Source organism: Triturus cristatus, chromosome 7, assembly GCF_964204655.1.
Source record: "Triturus cristatus chromosome 7, aTriCri1.1, whole genome shotgun sequence".
NCBI classification, from domain to species: Eukaryota; Metazoa; Chordata; class Amphibia; order Caudata; family Salamandridae; genus Triturus; species Triturus cristatus.
Genome location: NC_140590.1, coordinates 524,924,370 through 524,946,952, shown reverse-complemented (window position 1 = coordinate 524,946,952; position 22,583 = coordinate 524,924,370). Strand labels below are relative to the sequence as shown.

The 22,583-nt window shown below is 46.2% G+C and overlaps 1 protein-coding gene and 1 long non-coding RNA gene across 5 annotated transcripts in view; one reads left to right on the top strand and one right to left on the bottom strand.

The window, feature by feature from the left end:
• Positions 1-18,923, bottom strand: part of LOC146810013 (uncharacterized) — a 175,680-nt gene extending 156,757 nt beyond the window's left edge. For 2 of the 4 annotated variants that reach the window (XR_014966533.1, XR_014966530.1), the window contains exons 1-3: positions 18,873-18,921; positions 18,289-18,372; positions 17,316-17,378 (exon numbers count right to left, since the gene is read on the bottom strand). This is a non-coding gene — a long non-coding RNA (uncharacterized LOC146810013). Of the gene's footprint in view, positions 1-17,315; positions 17,379-17,597; positions 17,830-18,288; positions 18,373-18,872 lie in introns of those variants that run through there. The other 2 variants (XR_014966532.1, XR_014966531.1) reach the window with 2 other exon arrangements.
• Positions 1-22,583, top strand: part of MGAT5B (alpha-1,6-mannosylglycoprotein 6-beta-N-acetylglucosaminyltransferase B) — an 819,262-nt gene that overhangs the window by 734,098 nt on the left and 62,581 nt on the right. The gene's annotated exons all lie outside the window — the stretch shown is intronic.

Here is a 22,583-nt window from a genome sequence, read left to right as displayed (position 1 = left end):
GCACTTCGCACTACGCGTAGCTACGCGAACTACGTAGTGCACTGTGCAAAATGCTGTTGGCACTGATTGCACAGTGCCGGATCCTTGTCCACACTGTGCAATCATTGCAAACCGCATCTTGCACAGTGCAAGCGGTCGTTTTCTGCCGCTTGAGTAGATTTGTACTCGAGCGGCAGCTTTCTCAACTCAGACTGGTAGTTTCTCATCGCGAGCGGTCGCGAGCATACGCGACCACTCGCAATGAGAAACCTGACCTCCCCGCATTGAGAATCTCGAGGTTTATTTTCCATGCTTGCAATCGGCAACTTGATGTTGCTGATCGCGAACGAGGAAAAAGTCTTGCCAGGATATTATTTTGCTCGCTCGCGGTCGCCAACTTGACATTAAGGGCCGTGAGCAAGCAAAAAATGCCCGCCACGCTACGCGTTTTTGCACTGTGTTATGTTATGTTACAATAAATTTGTACCGCGCACGTACACCGGGGAGGTTTCATGTCGCTAATTTGGTTGAGACCCAAGTCCTAGAGATTAGTTCAGAAAGCCTGTCGGAATAGCCAAGTTTTTAGAAGACTTCTGAAGCCAAGGAGATTGGTGCCGAAGTGAATTTCGGAGGGAAGCGAAGGGAGTTCCAGAACATAGAGGCCAAAGTAGAAAACCTGACACCCCCGGTGCGCTTTAGTCTAAAATGAGGGATAAATAATAGCTGTTTGTGGGCTGAACGAAGATTACTTGTGGGAGCATATTTGTTAATCATGTTATTAACAAATTCGGTTAAGTGACTTAAAGATAAGGCATCCAATCTTAAAAGCACACCGCTGAACAACCCGAAGCCAGTGTAATTGCTTTAAGAGAGGAGTGATATGGTGATGCCTTGGCTGGTGAACAATCAGACGCGCAGCCTGGTTTTATACCATCTGTAAGCTTCTGGATAAATGGGTGGGGATGCCAAAGTATAATGAATTGGCATAATCGACATGGGACATGACCATGGCGGTTATCACCTGAATCCGGACATCGTGGATATTTTTAATTTCCGGAGTTGGAAGAAGCAGGTGGAGATCACCGACCCGATCTGAGGCTTCAAAGTGAGATCCTGACTAATAGCAACCCCAAGGCTCTTGGCCGAGCTAGATGGGGAGGGGGGCTGGCTTAGCTCCGTAGGCCAGAAATGGGGTCCCCATGGATTTTTAGCGATACCACCTGTTAAGACCAGCTCCGTCTTATCCGGATTAAGTTTTAGATGGTTCTTGTTCATCCACTGACTGATGAATAGCATGGTAGATTGAAAAGCATGAACCAACTCCGAGGAGTTACTAATGGAGAAGATGAGTTGGAAATCATCTGCATAATTAAAGGTACAGACTTTACGCTCCTTCAGGGATCGGACAATAGGGAGGAGGTAGAGATTAAACAACAGGGGAGAGAGGGAGGAGCCTTGAGGGACTCCACTGGAAATTTTAACTCTAGGGGCAGTAAACTGGGAGGTACAGACTGCCTGGGAGCGGTTTTCCAGAAAGGAGGTGATCCAGCTCAAGGCAGGTCCCAAGATTCCCGGGTCCCTTACACGGTCGACCAAGAGGGAATGGTCAACCGCGTCGAAGGCCGCAGAAAGATCAAGCAGGACAAGGGCCTGCGAGGAGCCACAATCGACCTCACTACGAAGAGTATCCAACACTGTGAGGATTACCGTCTCGGTAGAGTGAGCTGGGCAGAAACCCGCTTGATGGGGATCAAGAAATTCAGATTCCTCCAAGAAGTCTGTAAGACAACTGTGCTACGTGCAATTCGCGTAGCGCGTAGTTGCCTAAACTACGCAAACTACGCGAGCGTAGCGTAGTCCTACGCCCAGGGTTAATTTAAGTATTATTCTGTGACCTAGCTCCATACTGATTATGTACTCTTAAAACTGCTTTTTCTGTGCAGCTTTATATAGTGCAAACTCGATCCATAGGTATTGGAGAGCTTTCCGTGTTTACTAGTTACATTACACAAGAACAAATTTAGGTTTTTAGGCACGGGGGATTGTAGAAAAGTCATCTAATAATAATAATACCACAATCACTAATAAAGTCCAGTCAAGTCTCAATAAATTAATCCTTTCTCAACCTTTGGTAGCTTGGCAACAAGAAATCAGGCGTAACCTAGGAGACAGTTATGTGAAAAGCATTTAATCTCACCAAAACAGTAAATAAGTTAAAAGACACAAAACAATTAAAAACACAAATTTATAAAAATAGAGAATGCTTTTATCTTTAAAATGACACCAAAGCAACAAAAATCCAATGTAGGACAGCGGAGACATGAATTTTTAAAGTTCAAATAAAAAAATGAGCATTCTAGTGCCAAAAAGCCTAAAGCCCACTCGGGGCTATCTGGCCACGTTGGACCGGGACAAAGTCAAAGTTTTAGGCCGACCGCAATGGAGCGTGGGTCGGATATGCTGAGTACTAGGTCTGGGTCAAAAGTTTACCTTCGTATTTAGGCTTTTTCTTTTAGCTTTTCTCTCGACATCGAATCCTTGTGTTGCTGGGATCCAGAGTCAGATTAGGTGATGGCGGCCTGGTGCAGTGCGATGCCTTTGTGGGTCCCCGGAAGTCTTTGTCATCAGCATTGACAGCGAGGAGCTCCTGAGCTGTAAGTGAGACAAATCAGCACGATCAAGCTGATTTGCAGTTCAACATCGGTGGCTTGAGTCTCAATGATGAGCTGGTCTCCTCCTTGAGCTTTTTAGCAAAACTTTGTAGAAAGTTTCCACTCTTTCAGAACGTGTTCCTTTTGGTTTCATTTGAGGAAAGAAGTGTCCAGCAGCACCAGCCAAGGGTTCAGAAACTCTGGATTGGTTCATGGGGGCTAGGATCCGATCTGCCTCAATACACTTGCACAGTCCAGGAAAAATCAAGTTTATTCTGGCCAGATGGGGTGAGCCTCTCTTTGGGGGTGCAGATTAATTATTCCACTACTTTTATACCTGTTGCTGCTGAGGGAGTCCACTACCTTTTCTGTTAAGTCAGACACAGTCTGTTCTTTGAAAAGCCTTGAGAGTGCAGCAGGTGCAGTTCTTCTGAGTGTAAGCCTTCTGTATTGCAGTCCAAGGGTCCAGCAGGGCAGTCCTTCTTCTTTTGTTCCAGGAAGCGTTCTGAGGAGCTCCTGCGATATTTAGCCTCCATTCAGGGATGGCTGAGGGGGGGGCACCCCAACCAATAGCGGTAAGTTGCCTCCCTCTGCTATGACCACTTCCCGAAAATGTGGCATATCTGTGACCTAGAATGCACTGTTCTCCAAAAATTAAAAATAGAGAAATTATCTCCTTGGAGTGTAGGTCCGTGCAACTCAACTCAAAGTTGTGGCTAAAAATTCACTACACTCCCATTCCAGCCCCTCTCCTAATCTAATTAGGGGGGTTCCCATCTGCCTGGGGATCAAGGAAGTGTGGGTTGGCCTAGGTCATTTGACATCTGTTTTACTGCCATTCAAGTCCAGTTTATCTCCTCATCCCCTTCCATTCCCTGGCTTCTCCAGGAAGCAAATCTCCTCCCACCAAATAGCTGTATTGTTTCAGTACCAGGCCTCTTCACACCTACTCAGGGTATAGCTAAGCTCAGGCTGTAAAAGGCTGGCTATTCCAGTGGGTTTATCCCCAGACATTTTGCTTTTTTGGCCTCCTGTTTTTGACCCTGTTTTGTTGGTTTCAGGACTCTGGGCACTTTACCACTGCTGATCAGTGGTAAAGTGCATATTCTCTGTGTATAAATTGTTATTATGGATTGGCGTTTCCATGATTGGCTTATCTGACTTACTACTGAGTCCCCAGTACAGTGCACTGTGTGTGCCCAGGGCCTGTAGGTCAAATGCTGCTAGTGGGCCTGCAGCACTGAGTGTGGTACCCACACAAGCAGCCTTGCAAAATGTTCTCAGACCTGTCACTGTAGTTTCTGTGTGCAGTTTGATACTGCCATGTCGACCTGGCAAGTGCACCCACTTGCCAGGCCCTGATTTTCCCATTTCTGACATGTGAGTCACCCCTAAGGTAGGCCCAAGGTACCCCTGTGGGCAGGGTGCAGTGTCTGTGAAAGGTAGGACATATTTTGATGTGTGTAACATGTCTTTATAGTGAACTATAGGGAATTGTATTTTTCACAATTGTCCCCTATGATAGAATGGGAGTTTATTTATAACCTCTTATAAATAAACTTTCCATTGGGACATGATAGAAAGCTAAAGTTTAGTATGCCTGTATTTTTAGAAAGTGGGTATTTTCTTGCTTAGCCATCCTGTGTGCCTCTGCTGATTTGTGTATTGACTGTCTGGCTTTGGAGTGACAGGGGCTGTGGATGTGCATTCACTGTAGACAGCCACTGGGGGGGGGTTGAGGTGTGTCTTGCCTTTCCTGGATGAGTCAAGGCTGGGCTGAATAGACCTGGGCTGCATTTAGAGTAGGGGGAGGAGATTTCCTTTAACCTGCATGGGCCTGGTCTGCCTTACACAATTCTGTCTCCACCTCTAGGCGGGAAGCTTCACCAGAGAGGACAGAACTGGATTTTGCTGAGCACAGACACTCTCTACCACAAAAGAACAAAAACAAATTAACTATAAAAAGTGGGGCCCAGATTACTTCTGGAATTCAAGAGGAACCTCTGCCTAGGAGAGGAGAGGAGCTGGGAAAACTAAAGGAGAAGTACTGCCCCTTTGCTGTGTGCTGTCTAGGGTCGGCCTGCAGTGGCTGTTTCTGCCAAGTAGAGGCTAAAGACGTTGCTGTGTTCTGTGTCTCCTGCTTGAGAAACATCTCCATGGGCTTGAAGTTGAGCTTGCCTCCCGTTCTGAAGTCTCAGGGACATGAAGACTTCACCTTCAGCTCCTCTGAACTTCCTTGCTGGGAGTTCTGACCTGCCAAGAGGAGCCTGTTGCTGTATTGGGCCTCTGGAGGTTGTTCCTGCAGTAGTGAGCTAGAAAAGAAACGCAAATTCAAGAAGCGCAACGCAGCTGCCCCTGTTTCTGACACATCGCAGAAGAAGCCGACGCAACCCCTGCCTGTGGATGGAGAAATCTCTGCATGTCGAATCATGTGCACTGATCTCCGAAGTCTGAGATCAGTGCACCGACTCCGACACAGGCCATGCTGTGTAGCTGCAAGAACCTACGCATCGTGGGACCGTGGCTGGAGATACCAACCCAGCACTGTTGCTGCCACCGCATCGATAACCGATGCATCCCCCATCCTCACGCAATGCATCAGCGCGCAAAGTCAACAGGAATGCCTTGGCCACAGTAAGAAATCAATGCATCAACCTACCTGCACAGTAAGAATCTGACGCATCGCCTCACCTTCAGTAAGGAACCCACACATTACCTCTCCTGCGTGGCAGTAAGGAACCAACGTATCACCTCCCCTGGAGTAAGAAACCAACTGATCACCTTCCCTGGGCATGAGGAACTGACGCATCACCTTCCATGCGGCTGTGTTTGTTTATGATTGTGACACATCCAAGGTACTTTGTGTCGAATGGGTCGCATCTATAGTTTGCTATGAACAGAACTGTTTCTACCTCTTGAAAGTCAGATTTTGATTATTGTATTGTGGATTTTTGTCATTTTGGTCTTGTTTGGGTTAGATAAAGATGACTTATTTTTCTAAACTGGTGTGGTGTCCATTGTAGTGTTTTCACTGTATTACTGTATTTGTGCACAAATGCTTTACACACTGCCTCTGAGATAAGAATGTCTGTCCGAGACAAGCTACCAGGGGGGTGAGCAGGGGTTATTTTAGAAGTATATCCTACTTACCCTGACTAGGAAGAAGGGTCCCTATTTGTGCAAAGGTGCAAACCATTGCCAACTAGACACCCCCTTTTCTAACACTGGGCAATCGGAATAGGCTGCTAGCGGGCTGCATTAGGTTACTTCAGGATAATAAGTTCTTAACTGACTTTCCTGTAATAGTTATGATAAATCGGACCTTGGCAAGTTGTTGGATTTATTGTAACCATTATTTTGATTCTTTGAATCATATTGCTAGCTAACTCCAATCAAAAGTTAGACTCTATTTGCGTTTTAACCCTTTTGTTGCTAGGCCTTTCCCCCCAACCCCGTGCTAAGCTTTTTTTGGGCTGTTTGAGGTAGTTTGCGCTTAGGCCACCATAACTTTTTCCGCATAAGCTATCCATGCCAAATTTGTGTCCTTTCTTCCAACATCTTGTAGATTCTAAAGGTACCCAGGGTTTTTGGATTCCCCTGCAGGGGACTGAGAAAATAGCCAAAGTATACCTCATTTTTGAGGTTTGGGAGAACATTTGAAATAATGTCTCTGGGTAAAAGTGTCTGGTTTTTTTTCTCATAAAAAATGGCATCAACAAATAGCTTGCTGTGCTAAAGTCACCATCTCCCCAGCTTTCAGAAACAAGCAGAGGTGAAATAAAACATTCTTTACCACAGTTTTGGCATTTTTCAAATAGGTAGCCCATTTTTCCTACTTTTTGTGCTCTCAACCTACTTCCAGTTTGTGGTCTAAAGCAGTGTGAAACCTATGGGTGATCCAGAAAGATATAGATATCTGTAAAGTAGAAACAATTCTGAATTCAGCAAGATATCATATGTATAGATCCTGCAAAGTTTTCCAAAAGTAGAAAATGAGTAGGAAAAAATAGCCATATGTGCAAATGTTTTCATCTATAACTTTTGTCTCAATGGCCGATTTACAAAAGCAATATACAGTTTTGTCCTCTAGGCCCTTCTGGTTGTGGTAATATATAGGGTTTGTACATTTGCCTAGAACCCAAAGTACCCAGGAGGCAACAACTGAGCAGCACCGTGCAATGTTTTTTTTATTATGAACCGAGTGAAACAGGGGTATCAAGGAAGCCTATGTATTTCTGAAATGGGCACAAGATATAGAGTTTAGGAGCAGTGGTTATTTGTACATCTCTGAATTTGTGGGTACCCATTCTAGCATATGACTTAGAGAGTATTTTTCAAAATGTCTTCTTTATTGCACACTGGCTTACCTTTGGAACATACACATTCTGTAAACTCCAATTGGTAATAACCCATATCCTATGCTCCCACATGTCTTCTGATAAAAATGGTACTTTACTTGTGTGAATAGGCCTAGTTTCTGTGACAGTAAACGGGCCAAAGCACAACATGGATACATCACTTTTTTACACTCAAAACTGGTCCTTTTTTTTGCTAAGTTGGTAGCTGTGGATTTTGGTCCCTACCTCAGCCAGCATGTTGGGAAACCTAAAAAACCTGCACATTTGTTAAAACTAGACACCTAGGGGAATCCAGGATGGTTGTGACTTGTGTGGCTCTTTCTAGGTTGTTTTACCCAGAATCTCTTGCAAACCTCAAACTTTGACTAAAATAAACACATTTTCTCACATTTCTGTGATGGAAAGTTCTAGAATCTGCAGGAAGGAACAAACGTCCTTCCACCCAGGATTACCCTAAGTCTATCAATATAAATGGTACCTCACTTGTGTGGGTAGGCCTAGTGCCCATGACAGGAAACGCCCCAAAACGCAACACTGATACATCAAATATGTTAAAGAAACAGTTAGTTATAGATTCCTTACCTTAGAATTACCCCCAGCTGTCAGACTGGATACGGCGAATTTTTCGTCAGTAGTACCCCTGAGTGTCGAAAGGTGGCGTTGGTCAGCTCCACGTTCGTAGTTGGCGTCGTGGTCGCCAGGATGACGTTGCGGTAGCTACTTAGACACCGCCTTTGTGTGCTGACGTCAGTTCTATCTTTTTCCGCGCCACCCAGTGCAGATCTGGAGAGAGCGATACCTCCAGTCACTTTTTGACTGACTTTTTTTTCCGACTTTTGTCAACACCATTTTCGAGTCTTCGACTCCTGGTGCACGTCAGGGATGCCCAGCTTCAAGGCTTGCGGTTCCTGTAGCCGACTTATGTCGGTGACGGATCAGCTCCGCATGTGCCTGTTCTGCCTGGAGCATAACCATGACCCCAAATCGTGCTCCACTGCCGGACCATGAATCCGAAGTCTTTGCGGGAGCCGTCCCTGGTCTCGAGGCCCGGAAGTAAGGTCCGTGCTGTTCGAGGTCCCGGTCGCATGGGAGTTCGAGGGACCAGTTGCAGAGTCATCATCATCATTCTTCTTCCAAGTCTTCGCACTCAGGTCAGGTAAGACAAATACAAGAAGAAGTCGAAAAGCATCGTCGCTCTTTGACTTCTCCCCGTCTGTCGGCCGACGCGACGAGGGATGCGCGTGTTGCCCCTCCTGTGACTCCAAGTGCAGAACCCGAAGGGTCGACTCCGGGTTTTCCTCCCTTCCTGGGACCCAGAGCGACCCCTGCCCAGCTTCACCAATTTTACGAAGCGATGCATGCCACCTTTCGGCAGGCCAACTCTGCCGGCGCGCCTTTGGGCCCCGTGGACTCGGCTGGGGTCCCTGCGTGTTCTACGCCGGCGGCTCCGGCATCTCAGGGTCCCCTTGGATCCAGGCCTGGATCCGGATCGGTGCTGGTCGACCTCATTACACCTCCCCCGGTGCCAATTCAATCGGCACCACATTCTCAGACGATTTCGGTTGTGTCCCCAGCCGGCGTTGACCCAGCCTCCATCCCTATGTGGACACGGAGCCAGACTGGTGTCAACCGACACCGGATCCGGCGCCAACGGGTACTTTTGTGCCCTTGTTCTACCCTGGCTCTTTTAGACCAGATTGCAGCCAGACGAGGGTGAGGAGGACTGGGAGGGGTCTGGAGAGCCTTTAACTGGCCAGTTGAGCTATGAACTGGACTGGAGACAGGCACTGGGGTAAGCCAGAGGTCTTGATACCTCACCAGACCTTGGTATGTTGTCTCCTCCTACCGTGGCTACGGAAGAAGGAGCGTTTTACGCTGTGGTGTTGTGTAGGGCGGCCGAGGCTCTCAACCTCTAGCTACCTACGGTGGCATTCAGGACTAACCTCCTGACAGAAGTGCTTCAACCTACAGCGACCTCTTCAGAGCCCCTGCTGCCGTTTAATGAAGCCCTTACCGACATCCTTTTGGGCACTTGGTCCAGGCCCAACACAGGGGCTCCTGTGGATGGGATGGTTGCCCGACGCCACCGCCTGGCTCCGGGCCACCCCACTTTCCTCTCCCAACACCCCTCCCCTGAGAGCTTGGTGGTCCAAGCCTCCACTTCCAAAGGTGCATTCCCTAACGCACCACCTGGTAGGGTATCTAAAAAGCTGGACCATCTTGGGAAGAAGATGTTTTCTTCCTCCAGCTTGGGACTGTGGTTGGTAATCACCGCATGTCTGTTGGGCCGTTACACCCACTCCCTGTGGATTACGGTGGTGCAAGTGCTGCCCCAGTGCCCAGGGAAGACCCAGGCCATACTCTCGTGTGCAGTTGCCGAAGGGAGAGAAGCAGCAAAGTTTACCATCCGCTGTAGGTTGAATACCGCCGACTCATTAGGCAGGACGATTTCCACATCGGTAGCCCTTCGACGCTATGCCTGGTTGAGGTCGACTGTTTTTTCAGGGGTTGTCCAATCCACTCTTATGGACATGCCCTTTGATGGCCATCGCCGATTCGGCGACAAGGCAGACAACGCGCTGGAGCGCTTTAAGGACTCTCGGGCTACAGCCAGGTCCTTGGGCCTCTCCACCACTCGCCCTGCGCAGTCTGCCCTTTGCCCCTTTCGTGGGTATGGAAGGGGTGCCCCGCCCAGAGCCACAGGCCAGCGCAAGCTATTCAGCCCCTGTACGGCCCCCTCTGCAGCAGCCTCCAAAGCCTCCTAGTCTGACCTTTCAGCGCCACCAAATGCAAGTGGGCAGCAGGATTCACCATCACCTCCCCCACTGGCGCACCATCACGTCGGACAGGGGGGTTTTGAAAATAGTCCGAAGAGGGTACTCCCTCCCCTTCGAGACTACCCCTCCATCCATGCCATCTCAGTACCATCGCATGTCGGAGGATCATCTGGCCCTTCTACAAAAGGAAGTTTTGGTACTCTTGGCCAAGGGGGCCATCGAGCGAGTTCCTGCCCCAGAAGTAGGTCATGGTTGCTATTCCCACTACTTTTTGGTGCCCAAGAATGACAAATGCCTGCGTCCTATCTTGGATCTCAGGAACGTCAACTACTTCCTCCGGAAGGAGAAGTTCAAAATGTTGACGATAGCACAGGTCCTGTCTGCCCTCGACCCTGGGGACTGGATGGTAGCATTGGACTTGCATGATGCTTATTTGCACATCCCAGTCCTGCCGGCCCACTGGCGTTACCTGCGGTTCACAGTAGGCCACAATCACTTTCAGTTTACCGTGCTCCCCTTTGGCCTTACCAGCGCCCCTTGGGTGTTCACAAAATTGTTGGTGGTGGTCGCAGCTCATCTGCGCAGATCAGGGGTTCCAGTCTTCCCCTATCTCGGCGACTGGCTGTTGAAGGCGAGCTTGCCCCAGGCTGTCGTCTCCCACCTCCAGACTACGGCCGACCTCCTGCATTCGCTGGGATTCTCCATCAATGTGCCGAATTCACACCTGACTCCCTCTCAGAAGCGCCTCTTCATCGGAGCGGTTCTGGACATGACGCAGTTTCGGGGCTATCCTCCCAAACAGCGAGTCCGGGATACTCGGGCTATGATTCCGATTTTTCTACCTCTATCCCGGGTTTCAGTCAGGATGACCCTCAGGCTACTGGGATGGCCTCCTGCTTTCTTCTGGTCGACCATGCCAGATGGCATATGCGGGCTGTGCAGTGGGACCTGAAGTTCCAGTGGGCACAACAGCAGGGGAACCTGTCTGATTGCGTCCAGATCTCAGAGGGCACTGCACACCAATTGCAGTGGTGGCTAATGAACCAGGATTGGGTTGACGGCAGATCACTCTCCCTTCCCCAACCAGAGTTCCCAGTGGTGACTGGAGCATCACTTTTGGGATGGGGTGGCCACATGGGGGAGGCAGAGATCAGAGGCCTCTGGTCTCCGGTGGAGTCCGGGCTCCACATCAACCTTCTGGAGCTTCAAGCAATACGTCTTGCACTGAAGGCATTCCTTCCGTCTGTTCAGGAAAAAGTAGTGCAGGTGTTCACAGACCACACCACCCCCATGTGGTACTGCAACAAACAGTGCGGGGTGGGGTCGTGGACCCTATGTCAAGAGGCTGTCCTGCTCTGGACATGGCTGAAACATCAGGGCATATCCCTGGTGGTTCAACACCTGGCAGGCTCACTAAACGCCAGATCGGATTAACTTAGCCGCAGATGCATGATGGATCACGAATGGCATCTTCACTCGGAGGTGGCGTAAGGTCTCTTTCAGCAGTGGGGAGAGCCTTGGTTAGATCTATTCGCCACCGAAGAGAATGCGCAATGTCAGCAATTCTGCGTGTTGGAAATTCCAAGGTGGCACTCACTAGGTGACACTTTTTGTCGCGAGTGGACTTGCGGTCTTCTATATGCCTTTTCGTCTAACCAGTTCTGCCCAAAGTGCTGAAGAAGATCAAGCGCGACCGGGCCCAAGTCATTCTTGTGGCTACGGATTGGGCAGGAAGAGTCTGGTATCCCGAGCTGCTACACATGGACATCGATCCTCCGATCAGACTGCCTCTTCGGGAGGATTTTCTGTTGCAGCGGCAGGGGACTGTCCTCCACCCAGACCTGTACAGCCTCCACCTCCTTTCATGGAGACTGAGCGGCGGCAGTTGACGTCGTTTGACCTGCCTCCCGAAGTATGTGATGCTATCTTGGCAGCCAGGCATCCCTCCACTAAGACGGTGTATGCCTGTAGATGGAACAAATTTGTGGCATGGTGCGCAGCAAAGTCTGTGGATCCCCTTTCTGCCCCTTTGTCTGAGGTTCTCTTCTTCCTTCTTTCTTGGGCCCAGCTGGGCTCTCCTCTGGGCACTCTTAAGGGCTACCTCCTTACCATTTCAGCCTTTCTTAGGCTTCCTGATCAGCCTTCTCTTTTCAAGTCCCCTGTTGTAAATCGCTTCCTAAAGGGCATTACTCATCTTTTTCCTCCTAGTCCCTTTGTAATGCCTCAGTGGGACTTGAACTTGGTTCTGACTTACCTTATTTGCGCTCCCTTTGAGCCACTTCATAACTGTCCTCTTCATCTTCTTACCTTAAAGACTGCTTTTCTGGTTGTCATCACCTCTGCTCGCAGGGTGAGTGAGCTCCAGGCTCTTTCTTCAAGGACAAGGTTGTACTAAGAACCAGACCTTCCTTTCTTCCCAAGGTGGTTACTTCTTTCCACATTAGCCAAACCATCACTTTGCCCACCTTCTTTCCGCCTCTGCATCCTTCAAAATATTCAGGGCCCGATTCACAGAACAAACTTAAGACAAAATCCTAAACTTAGTACCATTTTGGTATTCACAGAATGCACTTAGTACTTCTGGTATTCACAGAATGAACTTACTACTTTTGCGATTCACAGAATAAACTTACTACTTTTGCTATTCACAGAATGGATTTACGACTCCTAACTTTACGTCCGCACTCGGGCCGGAAATTCCGGCCCGGAGGCGGAGCTTCCGGCCCGGAGGCGGTGCTTCCGGGTCGGAGGCGGGGCTTCCGGGCCGGAGGCGGAGCTTCCGGCCCAGAGGTGGGGGATTCCGGCCAGTGGCAGAGATCCGCCACTGGCCGGAATCCCCACCTCCGGGCAGGAAGCTCCGCCTCCGGCCCGGAAGCCCCGCCTCCGGGCCGGAAGCCCCGCCTCCGGGCCGGAAGCTCCGCCTCCGGGCCAGAATTTCCGGCCCGAGTGCGGACGTAAAGTTAGGAGTCGTAAATCCATTCTGTGAATAGCAAAAGTAGTAAGTTTATTCTGTGAATCGCAAAAGTAGTAAGTTCATTCTGTGAATACCAGAAGTAGTAAGTGCATTCTGTGAATACCAAAATGGTACTAAGTTTAGGATTTTGTCTTAAGTTTGTTCTGTGAATCGGGCCCGAAGAGAGGCTCCACCGTCTGGATCCAAAACGGGCGCTCTCCTTTTATTTGGATCGCACCAAGCAATGCCGGATGGATGACCAGCTCTTTGTTGGCTATGTGGCTGCCAAAAAAGGTCGAGCCGTGCACAAACGGACCATCTCTAAGCGGGGCATTTTGTGCATTAAGGCTTGCTACTCTTTGGCAAAGAAGGAGCCTCCAGTGAGACTGCACGCCCATTCCCCCTGGACGACAGCAGCTACCACTGCTTTGGGACGGGGAGTCCCCCTCAATGACATCTGTCAGGTAGCTACGTGGGCATCTCTGCACACGTTCACAAAACACTACTGCCTGGACAGTCAAGTCTGCAGAGACGGCTTCTTTGGCTGTTCTGTTCTCCAGGAATTTCTGGTGTGAAGTTGGTTTGCAGACCCACCTCCGGGGTTGGTATTGCTGGGGTATCTATTCTAAGGTAAGAAATCTATAACTAACTGTTTCTTTCAGGTGAACAAGTTACTTACCTTTGATAATGATATATCTGTAAGAAACATAGGTTAGTTATAGATTCCTTACCCCCCACCCATCCTCCCCAACATGCAAACTGAATTCTAGGGTCAGGGAATCCCTTTCGAGGCCCTGGTTTTGTGCACCAGTGCTCAGTGTCTTGCATGGCTCTGCGCTTCTGACGTGGAATGTAGTATAAAAGAACTGACGTCAGCGCCCGAGGGTGGCTTCTAAGTAGCTACCGCAACGTCATCCCGGCGACCACGACGCCAATGATAAACGTGGAGCTGACCGACGCCCCCTTTCGACGCGCAGGGGTACTGCTGTTAAAAAATTTTTGGGATACAGTCTGATGCATGGGATTAATTCTAAGGTAAGGGATCTATAACTAACCTATGTTTCTTACAGATATATTGTTACCAAAGGTAAGTAACTTGTTCTTTTCCCCTCAAAACTAGCCCATATTTTGCAAAGTGGGAAGCATTGGATTTTGAGCCCTAGCTTAGACGGCACCTAGGGAAACCTAGCAAACCTGTAAAATCTTCAAAACTAGACACCCAGGGGAAACTAGGATGGGGTGACTTGCATGAATCCCATGAGATTTGTTCACCCACAGTACCCTGCAAACCTCAAACTTTGCCGGAAATCAGGTATTTTCCTTTCATTTCTGAGATGGAAAGTTCTGGAATCTACAGGAATCCACAAAATTGCTACCACTCAGCATTGCCCCACTTGTGCCAATAAAAACGTTGCCTCACTTGTGTGGTTGGATCTAGTGACCGTGACAGGAACGGATCAAAGCAATGACAATGCTAGCCCTTGCGTGGGGACTCCTATTGGCCTCGGTTGGATCAGTTCCTGTCACTAGCACTATATACTCGGGACTTACAGGTAGGTTGTCTTAGCCATTTAGAATTATACCAATTTACCATATACATTTTGAGGACAGAGCACTGGCCCTGGGCCGGATTAGCAGAGTCCAGGCACTTTCAGAGCAAATAACCACTAGCATCAGTCACAAAAGGGGGGTAATCAGGCCTATAAGGATGACATTCCTCCTCTCCCACCTACACCATGGGAGTCCTCATCATCTAAGTGGAAGGACCTGGAAAGTCCATCTGCATTGGCATGAGCTGTTCCCAGGTCTGTGTTCCACTGTGAAGTCTGTCCCCTGTAGGAAAATGGACCACCTCAACAATTTTATGTTCTCTCCCTTCATCTGCATGAGCCATTTGAGAGGTCTTTGGTCAGTTTGAACTCAAAAGTGAGTACCAAACAGGTATGGTCTCTGCTTCTTCAGGGACCAAGCCATAGCAAAGGTTTTCCTCTAAATGGCACTCTATCTTTACTCTTTGGGGAGTATTTGCCTGCTAATGAAGGTAACTGGTTGGTCTTGGCCCTGTTCATTTACTTGTGCCGGTACTGCCCCAATTCCTTGCTCTGAAGCATCTGTCTGCACCACAAACTTCTTATTGTAGTCCGGAGCCAGTTGGATTGGTGCTAAACACATAGCTTCCTTCAGAGTGCCAAAGGCCTTCTGACACTCTGGGGTCCAAATAACATTTTGGGCTGCTTCTTTGAGGTGTTTCCTGTCAGGGGAACCATGATGTTCCCATAGCTCTTCACAAACTTCCTGTACTACCCAGTCAGGCCAAGAAAGGCCCTGACCTGTGTCTGGGGTTTAGGGGCTTACACATCCAGGATAGTCTGGATCTTGGGCTGTAGAGTGTGTACATGGCCTCCACCTACAAGGGGTCCCAAGTACACATCTGACCTTGCCCTATCTGGAAATTGCTTGCCTTGATAGTCAAGCCTGCCTACTGCAGAGCCGGAAGCACTTCCCTCAGGTGGGCCTGAATACAGCTATAGCATCCAGTGGAGTTGCACTGAAAGTTTCCAACCTATACAGCACTCTGTTCACCAGTCTTTGGAAGGTAGCAGGAACATTCTATCTGTTCCCGGAGAAGCAATTTCAATCCCCACCCTCTCAAAGGGAGTCCCAACCACTGGCAGTGGTATAAAAGGAGCCTTTGGCTTCCCCCTGTCTTGCCCTTGGCTTGACAGGTGCCACCAGAGCTGCACAACTCCTTGAGGTTGTTCGCTATATGTGGAAAATAGAAATGGTTGACCAGCCTATTCCAGGTCTTGGTGCATCACAAATGACTACCTAAGGGGATGTCATGAGCCTGAGTTAGGAGGAACTCTCTATACTTCTTGGGGACGACCACTCTCCTGGTTGCCCCTGGATTGGTGTCTCTGGCCTCAGTATAGAGGACTCCATCCTCCCAATAGACTCTGTAGAAACCACTTACATCACTCTTCTAAGTAGCCCTGTTAAATATACACTTGAACCGAAACTATGGATTAGCAGTTGACACCATAAAACCACTGTGCATGTGGTTGGGTGGTGGTAGTGGGGAGCTAAGTGAAAGGGGGGGAGTGTGTCCCAGTTCACTATTTGGTGTTTTGGAATTTTAAGCATTTAGGACCAGATGTATAAATATATGCTTACAAAATACTGGTCACAAACTGCACCCAGTATTTTTGGGACCAGTAAAGGTTTTTAAGAACCGACCTATATAGTAATAAGTCCCTTCTTAAAAATTCAAATCATCGTGGGTCAGAATCCAACCTATCTCATGAATATTAATGAGGTAGGTAATAAATTATGACTCACTACAATTGGATGTCATCACAGGGATGGTGGCCTGCTGGGGTCACCATGACTGTGATCCTATTCCAATAAACAAAACTTCTTTTTAAAGGCAGCCCGTTTTCCTTAAGGGAATCTGGGCAGCATTTAAAAAGAAAACTTAAATTTTTTTTAAAGTTTGTTTGAGAGTTTGCTGTAGTGCCATGGACAACAACCCAATCCCAAGTGAACATTTTTAGAATTCACAAAGGAAACGTTTACCTTTTACGAGTAGATTACCAAACCAATTTGGGGGTATGTAACTTTTCAATGGCTTGCGACTACTATTTCTGTCCAGAACCAATGATGCATATGGATAGGAATCGCTATTTGGAAGGGAATCCTACAACACATGACGTCCAAATAGCAATCCCTTATCCACTCCTAAAATGGGTTAGTTCATTGCTAAAAACAGTTATTGAGTTGTAAATTCAACTCAAAGTAACATTTATTTAGACCGTAGGTCTGTGAACAACATGCAAACATAACACTTTATAAAAATGTTCTAAAATCATCCCAAATTCATCAACAGTTGCCATTAAAATAGACTAATTTACATGCATTAGCTTACAGATTTACACAATACTCGATATATAAATCATAGGCACACCTGTATATAAACATAGATACTTTAAAAGCAATAAAAATTCCGATTATAAAATATCTTTCTTAAAAACTTTATATCAGGTAAAACTATCCAAAATCCATTTTCATCATAGCTTACAGCACTCCATTTCCTTTTCTGTGAGAACCCTTTTTACTGCAAACATATATCTCGCAATAGCTATTGCAATTTCAAGGTTAGGTATATCTGTGGGAAGTTCAATAGCTTGTGCACGCAATTCGGTACCGCATTTCAAAAAGATGGGGCGTAAAAATAGTTTCCGCAGTGCAAACGCTTTCAGGCCAAATAGGAGCATTTGCGATAAAAAAACCTGCTTTGTACATCTGGCCTGAGGTGCTTAGTAACTTGACCAAACCCTCAGCTAAGCCCCCTTATTCCTAAAGCCACAGAGAAACTACTCTGAACAAAGCCATAATAAGAGGATTGAGGGCAAAGTTTTCCAAGGACTCAAGATTCCCCATCACTTGATGACTTTACCCTTGGACTCTCAAGTTACTTGAATGGTGCTGCCATATATTACGAATTGTGAAACTGGTGAAGTATAAGCAAACAAGCCTAAAATGTGCCTTCGTATGTACTTTGCTGCAGCAGGACAGGGCGAGAACAGCAGCTGCTAACCTTTTCTTTGGTGCCGCTGTCTTCATTCATTGTTCCGCTCATCCTCCATTCTCTGTTACTGGACTGGGGAAAAGGAAATGATGTCACTGAGCAGCTGGCATTGTCCTTCCCCACTACCACTCGGGTTACAGCAGGGAAACAAGTCCTGCAGCTACATGTCCGGTCCATGCGTAAAGTTATGAGTCAAAGGCTCCTCTTTGATTAGTTTAAAATAAGAATAGTCAGAGTACTTTGATAAGTACAGGTTTTTGTTTTATTTGTTCAAACATGAAAAGTTCTGTTTCAAGTGTTCCAAACATTCAGGTTATATCCTGTATTGTTTTATTATTTTATTGTTTCTGTCTTCACATTTAGAGCAAAGTGAACAACCTCTGTTTCAAGTGTTCAAAACATTCAGGTTATATCCTGTATTGTTTTATTATTTTATTTTTTTCTTTCTTCACATTTAGAGCAAAGTGAACAGCCGACACATGTTTCACCCAATTGCTCAAATTGGGCCAGGGCTTTTTCAAGGCTGGAAAAAGACATTAGTGAGGCAATGTTAGATAGATTTAACTCAGAGTCTTAGTGTCATCCAGTTGCACCCAGTGGTATGTGAATTGAGTGGACGTGATGTACAAAAAGGACAGTGACACTATAGAAGTGTTCAAAAAAGATGTGAAGAAAAGGAAAATGCTCCCAATAATCAATGAGAGAAGGGATTATTGACTCAGTTTAAAGAACAGTGTGGGTACTGAGTGATAGTTTTATTTATGCTACAGTCTGCATGCGAAGCCAAGACCGGTTTCAGAAGAAAAGCAACCTTTGTGACAAATTAGTATTTATTAATATGCTTTTAAGGTCAGATTATGTTAGTACATGCTTTCATCTCCAACGGGGTAACTAGATCCTACCCGTGATCATGCTGTTTTGTTCATGCTTCAGTAAAGCTGATGCAAAGGTCTATAACACATTTATCATATCAAATATGTACCTTATTGTTCAAGGTTGCGGCACAGCATATTAGCATTAACGTTTCGTTTTTCAAAATTACTTCACAATAAAGCAGAGCGAATAACTAGACAAAAATGAGCAGAGAAAAAAGGACAGGTATAGATGCCAACGAAATTAATCAAAACGCATACATTTAATTTGTTATACCAATGATATCAAACAGAGGAGAAGGGGGACCAAGATGGCAATATATTTACGGTCCGTTCTGATCTAAGCAAGAAACAGTATTCACTAAATGGGTACGTTTGTACAAGTTTTACACGAAAAACAATGAGAGCCTAGGGGATTGATATTTATCTTGATGTCTCATGCTTTAGAATAAAAGGGTATTATTACATTCCCCGATGTCATGGGGCAAAGCGTTTATTGCTCGGAGGCAAGTTAGCACATTGTTTCGAAGAAATAAACATGGTAACTGCATGGAAAGCGTCATGCGCTATGTTCTTCTTTCCTTGAGCCGTTTTTAACAGGGAACACGGAAAAGGGACGGTTTCGGATTTCTATAAGCCTCTATTATGTGCAGTTAGCGGCAAATCAAAAAGAACAGGCCTTAGAGTCACTTACTTTAGTCTGTTCACGAAGATCGTAGTCCCAAGAAATCCCAACACGGTTCTTCCCACTAGTGTTAGCGTTGTGAGCCACGCCCATCTTTAAGAAGGGCTGCAGAGTCCGATCACGTGTTTAGGGCATTCAAGATAGTATGCGCTCTCAATAGGGAGTGCCATCTTTCAATGTGTTACTACTATGCAGCATGCACCCATCATATATATGAATTAAGGAATGAATGGCAAGATTTTATACTGTCATTGTTTACAGATTCTCTTTTTATTTTTTGTATTTCTTTGTTTCAAAAACCGAAACCAGGAGATTGAATCATGTCTCAGATATCTTAGAAGGGTCCATCAACAGGCATTGGGTGAAACACGTGTCGGCTGTTCACTTTGATCTAAATGTGAAGAAAGAAACAATAAACTTTACGCATGTACTTTTCCTGAGGCCATAGAGGTCCAGTGTCTTGAGTCAATCTCCGTAAGAAATAAGTTACATATAAACTGGGCGATTCTCTCTGGAACTGGGACCCCTGGACCTTAACACCTCTGCAACATGTCCGGTCCATGATGGGGGAGGGGGGTACATAGCATTGCAGACATCTGGCAAATTTTACTTATATAGCCTCAGGGAAATTCAGGAAACTTTGTGCTTCTTCATAGCGCACAAAATTGCCACAATTTACTCGAAGTCGTGGGCGTAATTAAAAAAATGTGCACAGCTCTGTCGAGTTCTTGTGGCCTTGAGAGACATCAGTGTTAGTTGATATAACCCACCATCGATAGTGCTCAGTAGCCAAAGAAAGTCCTGGGATCCAGAGAAAAGACCCCAGTCTGGCCTAACCTCAATCAACAACTAAATGTCTTCTGCCTTTGTTCCCTCTTTGATTATCATACCCTAGTGTCCTATATGCATTGATCCAGAGAAGGCTTCCCTTGGTCTTTTTGCCGCAATCTTATCACCTGCTTTTTCTGACTGAATAAACACTGTTATTATTACATCATTCTTTTTCTCACCCATTTGTTCACTCAGGCGAAATTACAAAGCAAAGTTAGTAATTTCTGTGCAACCGCCTGGATTAGAATTTGCATGTGTTATCGTATCCTTGAAGTTGTCCTTCAACCCCGTTTAATTAAATTCACAGTATGCTAGCCCTATCCTTTTAATTTCCAGCACAAGTAAGTTAAAATTAGACAAATATGCGAGGATTTCACTGTTTCTCAACTTGATGTCAGTCAGCTCGTTGTCAACATTCTAAGCAAATGATTCCCTTTGAATAATCTATGAAAAATTACTTTTTCAGGTATCATTCACAAGTGGAATCACCCATTTAGTAGTATCTCAATCCAAATGTGAAATTAAAAAAGCACTTTATTTTACCTGAATCTTTGGCCTAACACATGTCGTTGGGCTATCAGTGAGACACACAATTTAACTTACTAAAGATATAATAAGAGTGCAGCAGGCTGGTCACTTTACTGCTGGCTGTTCACATCTAGAGTTTTGACCCATTGTGTGGGTCTTTTCCCTGAAGTGGTTCCTGCCTACAAGCCGCTATGAGAAAAATAAAACAGTGAAAACAAATTTTCCATTTCACACCGTCATGGTGGACTTGTCAACATTTATATTTTTTCTGAAGGCAGACCACGATGACAAGGGTCTTTCTTTACTATAACTTGTGCCCTAAAGTAATTAAGCAATTATTCCACAGACTGTATCACTCATGACATCTTCTATGACATCACTGATACTATCACTGTAGCATTTACTGTGAGATTATTGATGAGAAAACTGTTCATGGCAGGGGTGCGAGTTATAGTTACCTTAGCATACATGCCAACCAGTAGCGGTCCGTGGAGGGAGTTCCGTGGGGCGGTGAGGCGGGGCAGGGGAGCGGCAGGGTGGGGAATTGTAAACAAATAAAACGAATTCCTTTGCGCGCGCTGCATCGCAAAATGCGATGCAGCGCGCACAACGAATTTTGTTTTATTTATTTAAATGTGTACTTACCTCCGTTCATCCATATTCCTGTGTTTACATTTCCCCACCCTGCCCCTCCCCCACCCCGCCTCACCGCCCCACGGAACTCCCTCCACGGACCGCTACTGATGCCAACACCCCCGATTCAGGTAGGAGACTATCGATTATAAGGCTAGTCTCCTACCTCCCAATTCCTAGATGCAACAACCTAATTGCTCGACAGGCTTCTGCTGACAGGGACTAGTCTTGTGTGACTTGAAGTATACACTGCCAGTAACCTGTTCTCCAGGCCAGTGCACAACATTTTTGTCACGCTCTCTCTGCCTGCCATAGCGCTTTCACTGTGCCCCTGGCTGATAAGGGAAAAACCCTTTCTTTACTTTAGTCCCATACAAGACAATAGACCAAATTCAGGCCTCAATAGAAGTCAATGGGAGGAATGCAATCTCCCAATTATTTTTAAAAAATCTCCTACTTTTCTCTTCTAAAATGTTGCCATGCATGCCTTAGAGCTCGAGCTATAGTTACTTGAGATAACTATAAATGGTGAATTTCTGTCGTTTTTAGAGGTTACTTTGTAACTTAACATTTCACCGAATTATAACATCACTTTCCCCTTTGGATTTTTTTCAGTGAATTTCTAGGGTGTTTAAAGTAAAAGTAATATCTTGCCTTTGTTTTTTCAGTACATATATATATATATAACACTAGAAATGAAGGATCAAAACAACAACATCTAGTTAATAGGCGACTTGATTGAAAGTATGAACGTTCATGTTCCTTTTAAAGTGATCTTCCGATATACCAGGGCTTTAAGTGAAATAATACAGAAGAGGGTCTCTAAAAGGGGTGTAGTCTGTAAAATGAGGGGTGTGGGTTAAAGACGAAAAACTACATTGTGTGACACACATCATCCCGGAAATAGCTAACACTCGTATGGAATATTAGATTAAGTAAAACATGCTAAATATAAAGAGGTACTAAGCTGCTGATGTGGAATACTGTACGTTTGTTTTACATTCATTGCTCAGAAATAGGTGTTTTGCCACTGAAGTTAAGGGCATGAACACAGGACTCAATAGGGACCCATTTCAATGTTTATTTTTAATTACAATCGGGTCTGAGACGTGGAGGAACCCGGTCCACTTAAAGCCATGGGGCATACCATTTGGACACATCTAGCCTCGTACATTCCTTGACTACCTTCCTTGGGATATATTGAGGGTAGTCTGCATGCCAAAGCTCTTAGCTGTCTTTTACCCATCTGCATAAAGTAATCCATAGTAAAAATTAAAAATTTTGAAAAGTTTGTTAAACCATACGCCATAATGAGATTGTTTTGCTTAAGGTCATCCAACAATAATCATGTACCAGTCAGATGAAAATGGCAGACAATAGCTCAGAAAAGAAGGGTAAGCAAACAAACAGTCAGTTACCAAATTGGGATCACGTATGAAACCATATATTTTACAATAAAACATTCAAAAATGCCAAGCTCATTTGCAATTATGAAAAACACTAAGGTCCTGATTCCAGTACGGCAGTACAAAGACCGCCATACCTGCGACCACCCGATTACGACAATGGCAGTCATACCAGCAGAAGACCGCCGCCACTGGCAGGATCCTAGATCCCGCAGCAGCAGCAGTGGGGAAAGTGGCGCGGAATGGAGGCGGTACAGATTCCGGCACTGCCGCCCTATTCCCAACTTCCTTTCCACCGACCTTTTCATGACGGCCACCCCAC